The 7961-nt window shown below is 34.8% G+C and overlaps 1 pseudogene across 1 annotated transcript; it reads right to left on the minus strand.

Moving 5' to 3' along the window:
* Window positions 1-1422: 1422 nt before the first annotated feature.
* LOC144448183 (CD82 antigen-like) lies at window positions 1423-5510 on the minus strand (annotated as a pseudogene). The gene is made up of 6 exons (XR_013482082.1): window positions 5295-5510; window positions 4511-4590; window positions 3823-3927; window positions 3041-3268; window positions 2219-2302; window positions 1423-1845 (listed from the first exon to the last, which is right to left on the minus strand). The product of XR_013482082.1 is annotated as a CD82 antigen-like (transcript).
* Between the last annotated feature and the right edge of the window lie 2451 nt (window positions 5511-7961).

Genomic DNA, 7961 nt, shown 5'->3' on the forward strand with positions numbered 1-7961 from the left:
TCCATAAATGGCAAAGGTAAGACACAGCAATTGAAAACAGTTGATGTTGAAAAAAATGACATCTTGTTTGGAAGGTTAGACTAGAAATAGACACTTTTAGTAAAATTACTATAACTGAAGATACCTTGATCACTACAAGACAGAAAATGACCATTACTCCAACTCTAACGAGTAAAAATTCACAAAATTACACCTTCATTTAATGTTCATTCAATTAGTCCAACTATATACCTTAATACAATATACTGATGGTCGCAGGCGAGCTATATAAACAAAGGAACCCTCTAAGTCTACCCATGAGGGCGCACATCACTAAACAATCATGGTTAGTTTTGTTAGTGTATAACATTATACCTTCCAGACAAGAGAAAATTATATGCATCAAACAGCAAATATGTACTTTCAATAGATACTCATATGTATTTGTCAACAAATCCCATCTGTAGGTTATAATAATTAACATGTTACCATGGTAACATTTAATTCATCTAGTCTAAGTTCCGAGGTAAAATCACTGCTTTCATGAGTTTGAACATAGCTAGATGCTGTTCTTATTCATTAAAAAGGCTGTTAAAACATTCTCCATCACCAGTACACACATCACACTTGTGTACACTTTATTGAGTATATAGTACCATGTACTAGATACTCTTAATTATAATAACCCTTAAAACACTATCTATGATTGGCTTACTTGTCAATTGTATGCAAATATATGCAAATTGACCTATATAGCTGTTTGTGTTTCAAATTGTATGCAAATTACTTTCCAAATATGGATGTTTGATTTGTATGCAAATTACAATCGATATATGGCTATTATTCAAATTGTATGCAAAATACTTCCCAAATATGGCTGTTGTTTATGGTTGTATGCAAATTGCAACTCAATTCATTGACTTTCTTTGACTAAAGGCTTCATTTTTCTAAAGTTCTAATAAATCTGTGAAAGTTCTGTTCTGATATTTAAAAAAATCAAAAGTTTGGAGAAACGTTATTAAATCTTTATTTCTTATCAGAAAAAATACCTTGTGATTTTCAATTGTAACTTTTAATTAAACCACGGTTGTATTTATTAATTACAAGTCTCTGCGCTACATGTTATCAACCAAACTGGTTTATTTCTCTCACATGAATGAAAAATCTCTCACTTTTTCCACTTACGATATTTGTCCTTCAGGATAATGTGAAATGCACAGAAAGAACTATCACAGATTCAACCAAAAAAAACTAACAAGTTTTCAAAAATATACAAAAACTCAATAAAAATACTGACATGTGTGTACTCTTATATTTCTTTTGCTTCATTGCATTAATTTTTTGACGACATATTCACTGTCAAATCTACAAATAAAAATTTGACCATATTTTCAAAGTGGCAAGATCTACATACATTTTGCTAGAGGAACGATTCTATATAGTTTGTGTCTTTGTTTTTTTCTTAAAGTCTTTTTGAAATATTACAAACTCACGCAATGTTGATACAAAAATCACTAAAATAGACCACTACATGTCCATATTATACAGACTCTAATTCTAGAAGAGAGTGAAAAAACTACAATTTTTGTATGAAAAACTGTTCTTGTTCTCATGCTCCCCGGAATAATGGTGTAATAAAAACAAAAGAAAATATACTTTATTGTGTTGAGGGCGCCAGCAAATGTGTGATCCTTCACACAGCAGGGTTATGATTATGTATAAAAATGGCACCTGATATTGTTGATGGAAACACTTTGCTATGTTGCAATTTGTTGTTCTCATAGCTGCATTTACTCTCCGCTAATCATCGTAGTCAAAATCTTTCATGTTCCTTAGTAAACATATTGAAAAGATGAGTCCGAAAATCTGTCAAGAAAAAGAAATAATTATTGGAGTAATCAATTCACATCATACAATATTGCGTAACGATAGTTGATAGTCTGGTCTGTGCAGAAATGAAAATCATCATAGTAGATTACGTCACAACTTTGATGTCTATTTTTGCATCAAAAGTGACAAAGAAGTCACAGCTGTGAGAAATAATTGTCAGCTGAATTCTTTTCTGTAGTCTGTAAATACAAGCCATTCTAATCATTCAAAATGATGACTCAACAAATCCTAAATAGTTTAACCTTTGACCTACCTGGAGTACTGAATCCACAAACACTGAGTAGTCAAACCTTTGACTTACCTGGAGTACTGAATCCACAAACACTGAGTAGTCAAACCTTTGACTTACCTGGAGTACTGCAACACCAAGACCAACACCAGCAATAATCCATATATTATTCCTGATATATGTGTAGATTTTGTCATAGCATCCCTGAATAGTAATTAAATAATATCATATATTACAAAGTTTAGCATAATGCCATATATATATTTAGATATTATTCTCTAATATATTTCTTTGTTTAGCCAGGAAAAATATGAGTGACCTAATGTTTTGTCACTACAGGTCACTAGACGAGTAGTGATTAACCTTAGGTCAGAAGTATTTTCTAGCTGAATGAAGAAAAATATTGGAGAATAACTTAATTATATCAGTGCCATTATATCAAAGAAAAATCGAGGAAAGTAATGACAATTTTTTGACTCATATTTTGAACTCAGTAGAACTAGTGATGTAGACATGCATGCTTGTAATATAGATGCACATTGTCTGAGGTGAACAACCAGAGTATATGTTCCATATTTTTTTGTTCAACTTGGCTCGTGTTTGGTATAATGATATTATAATATGCTTGTCATGTAACAAGTGACTGGATTTTATACAGAAATATTAAGTTTACAGACATTTCTTAATCACATTCTTCAAGGAACAAGACTCAAATTATTATCTTTTAATAGATATTATGAAATTTGATGACCGACAGTGTCAAATGACTGGCATAGCATGTCACATGACAAACACATCACGTCACATTACAAACCCATGATGTCACATGTCAAACACATGTCACAAAATTTCCAATAAATATCAGATGCCAGACAATAGACTCAGTACATTGAAGTACAACATGTAGTAACTCTATATTCCATACTGTTTTTTAATACTTACATTGTCATGCATGGCATCATTTGGTACAGCAATACTATCATCTCCCTTACAGGCTGTTACATTCATGGGTTGTGGAAGGGTTCCATCTTTGATTATTTTATCCTTTCCAGACACTACACAACAAGATTGGGGATACATCCATGCATCGACACCAGAGGTGTTTTTCTCTGCTTCATACCACCAAGTCTGCATCCAATCTTTGTAACTTTTGGTACCACAACAATCAAACTGTAAACACAATACCCATTGGTCTTTAGTCACATGATCATCATTACTACATCTGATTGGATGGTTGACAAAAGGTTTAAGGTCACCCACCCACCTAAGCATCCATCCACCCACCCACCCACTCACCATTCATTCCTTCCATCAAACATCCATACACCCATCCACCCACCATTCATTCCTTCCATCAAGCATCCACCCACCCACCCACCCACCCACCCACCAACCAACCCACCCATCATCCTCTCCAGCACCCACTGAACAATCCATTAACCCTCCCTACCACCAATCCCTCCCCTCAACCATCCATCCATGCAACCAACTGTCAAACTAACATCCATCATCCAGCCATCACCCTTTAGGGTGTTACCCACTGAACAGTTCATCCACCCTACCTATCCTTCCCACCATCCATCCACCCCTCCATCCACAAACTAACCATCACCCTCCCAACCATCTAACCGTGCACCCATTCATCCACCTATCATCCTCCCTAGCAGTGTAGCACCCACTGAACAATTCATTCATATGTCCATTCAATCATATCAAGTACTCACAGTCAACTGGATGGCATCTATAGCCTGTGTGCTTAGATCCTCATCAGCTTTACCATAGTCCATAATCATTGTCTCATTCATTTTCTTCTCCAAGAACTGTTCAACCTGTTCGATAGAAGTAAATTTAAAGACAGCGCCCTCTAGAGAATGAGACTTACAACAGGTTTGTCCACACCCCCAAGAATTCTATATGGATGGCTGCATAAGACAATATCAGATGCAAACAATGGTCCTATAGTCTGAACATAATCTCATTTGATAACACATAATTTTCATATAGCCTTCAGTGATTGGCTTAGAACATGTCAAGTAGTATAGACTAGTGACCCATAATGACCTCAATTTGCATACAGCAGGGCACTATTCACATTCTATTTATCCTAGGGCACTATTCATGTAGCATGGTTATTTTATCAGTGATTTGCTTTGGCTATAGAAAAAATATGTGCCAGAGAATGTGATGTGTTATAAAACACTTATTACCTTGCCTAATTCGGGCACTAGTAGACGTTATATTACCCCTCGTGCTGTTATGTAGCAACTATTTCCCCTCAGCTTTCGGCCTTGGGCCATTCAATGCATCAAATCAAAGTGATACACATTACCTTACATTGCATTCCATTTGAAATATGTAATACTGAAAAATATGAGACACAAAACTGCATTTTTTTTGTGATTTAGAACTCACCTTGCTTTTAAAGACGTCGACAAAGAGTAGGATGGTTCAGACAATCTCTGCCAGGAGAATGATGATACAAACAGGAAATACTGAAAATGAAGGTTTAAATGTCATGTATGATTGATTGATTGATTGATTGATTGATTGATTGATTGATTGATTGATTGATTGATTGATTGATTGATTATTGAATGATTGATTGATTGATAAGTTCATTGATTGATTGATTGGTTGATTGATTGATTGATTGATTGATTGATTGATTGATTGATTGATTGATTGATTGATTGATTGATTGATTGATTGATTGATTGATTGATTACTATCCTGAGTGATACTAATGTATTGATTGGTGGACTGTCTGACAGACAGATGGACAGCCTGATTGATTGATTGATTGATTGATTGATTGATTGATTGATTGATTGATTGGTTGATTGATTGATTGAGTGGTTAAATGATTGATTGATTGATTGATTGATTGATTGATTGATTGATTGATTGATTGATTGATTGATTGATTGATTGATTGATTGATTGATTGATTGATTGATTGATTGACAAAGTTTAATTTATGAATGGAACATTACTGATTCACTTCATTAATGAACAGTCAACAGGTACACTGATCAATTTATAGATTAATTACTAGCATGGTCAGTTGATTGATAGACTGAATGACAGATTGATTGATTGATTGATTGATTGATTGATTGATTGATTGATTGATTGATTGATTGATTGATTGAGTGAGTGGGTGAGTGAGTGAGTGATTGATTGATTGAATACTTACTGTCCAAAGCATACACTTGTTTTCACACCATGCACCAACACAGCCAAAGAAACCCAGAATGGTAACAAAACCACCGACTCCAATCATGGCATATCCGGCTGTCTGGAATATTGGTGTATCCATAATCTGTAGGAAAGGTAAACTTACACGATCTACTGTCATCCATACTCCTAGAACTAATACAGCAAGTCCTGTCACCTGAAATAAAGAAGACATCCTGTCAATATAATTGGCTCTACATCAGTGCTTTTTTTGAAATGTTTGCCACTGAACAGTCACTTGAGGGAGGTTACTACCACTTCCAGTGTGCATTTTGGTCAGTTGCATGGCATGAGCAGGATGCTTGCAAAAGACCACTTTCTAAAGATTGAGTTGTTCATCTGTCTCACTGCCATCACTATATTACACATGATCATTTTGTTTTTAAAGACTAAATGCAACATATATATAACCACACTCTATAAGGTAAGTACTTCGTCCCTGTAGAAACTATTTTTTAGAAGTAAAGTCATGCACTGTAGAGACCACAACCAACAGCAACCACACAATACCTAGCTCCCTCGAGTTAGCTTGCCAATAGCAGCAAAACATTTCAAATTATAACCATAATCTTTTGATACAGAGGACACAAATATAGAAAATTATCAAGAACAATACAATTTGAAAATCAATATAATAATAATAATGTTGGGTTCTTATATAGCGCTTTCCCACTCCGTGCTCAAAGCGCTTTACAATTTTTACCCCTGGCTCGGATCAGAACAGCACAACGGCCCTTTAGTCTTCCTCAACTCCCCGGGGAGCATACAATCCTTTGCAGCCATTTAAACGCATAGGATTAAAGCCTTCACATTGCAACCTCTATCCTACCAGGTCCCCAGTTATACAGATGGGTTAACTGAGGCACAGTCGTGGTTCAAATCTTGCCTAAGGACTTTAGCCACTCAGAAACAAACAGCAGGCAGCGACGGGGCTCGAACCTGCAACCTGTAGATTCCAAGCCGGTCACGCTAACCATTCACCCATCATGACTCCACTTAATAGCTGCAACCCAGAAGTGAATAGGATGAAATGTGGTTTAGCAGATATTCAAAGTCAAAGTCATCCTTGTATAAATGCTTATTACTACTGTGACTACTGTAATTAAATGATTTTAAACAATGGAATAGTCACAATATACAAAGTAACACCATCTCATATTTTTAATCCTTATAGGGATCTTTGATAGGACATTCTTATCTACTCTACCATATCTCTATCACTACTGTGGCCATGGCATTCCATTTTGTGACTCAATTAATTTTAATTGTTCTAAAAGTTAGTGTTGAAATTTGTGACTGGAATTGCATAATGCATGAAACAAATATCAATAGAAGTCCACTTTGGAGTGAAAGTTTTAAAACTTGAAATAGCTCACCATCTTGCAAGAATCACTCTAAGACTTGAAGATATGATCAGAAATGGTATTGACTAATTACATTATAGTTCAATGTGGGTGTTTGCAGCAGAGGATCAATTCTCATTTAATCAATTTTGGCCATGAGCCACAGCTAGTGGATCAATACATACATTCACAATCAATACATCACACACACAGACAATGACATAGGAACAAACGTGCAATCTTTGTGCTCTAATTGCTCATCATTTCAGATACATAGACAAATTTTCCTGAAGCTAAAATTTAATTCAATGAGTAACTATTCAAGACTTTTCCTTGGTCTTTCATCACTTCAATGACTTCTCTTTCCTTTTCAGCCTCACAACTTCCAATACACCCTTTATAGCCACCATTTTTGTTCTGATATTTCGTTCCTTCAAGCTACGATAGTTGGAAGAGGGGATATTTTTTTTTATTATAATCGTTGTTTTGTTAAATATAATGATTTCCTCGTTATACTCTCTAACAATCACGTGACTGTATATGTATTTGTGCATTGCATGTAGCCAATCAAATGAGTTTTGGGTCATCACCCCAAACATCAACATCCTAATGAATTATAATTTATCTTACTACTATACTAGTTATAGAGAAAATAGACTTCTAATTGGGAACTTGCAAACCCGCCATGTTGAATGTTGCATCAGGGAAATGTGATAATAAATATCAAGAATTGGTATTGTAAACAATACTGTTACATTGTTTGCAACTACGACTGATAAATTCATAGTTACCATGACAATTGTTGAAGGGTTTTTTTATTGGTAGTTCCAGATTAGGTATTACGATAACCACAGATAATCCCATAGTCCTTTGCGCCTGAGCATGCTCAGTCTGGATTGCAAGTTCCATATTGGCTTGTGCAATGATTAATTATTCACACGTTAACAATTTTTAATATAATGTTGGTTGTCTGATCGAAAAAATAACATGACAGGTACAGTTAGTGTTGGTTTAAGTAGTGTCATTTCAATCCCTTCAAAATGAATTTGTGTCGAAATTATCGCCTTCAAACTGAATAGCAAAACTGACAGCTATTTTGCTTCTAATAAATGTATGGTGCAGCCAAACACTATCTAAAATACTATGTCGTCAAAATGATATAGTATACTCTGATAACATTTTTATGATACTCATGTGAGGTTCTTATCTTTGTTAGACACATCATAAATGTCATAAAAGTGTAGAGCAAAGTTTAAATAAATAGTATTTTAAAGATATTTATA

Source organism: Glandiceps talaboti, chromosome 17 (genome assembly GCF_964340395.1).
Source record: "Glandiceps talaboti chromosome 17, keGlaTala1.1, whole genome shotgun sequence".
Classification (NCBI taxonomy): domain Eukaryota; kingdom Metazoa; phylum Hemichordata; class Enteropneusta; family Spengelidae; genus Glandiceps; species Glandiceps talaboti.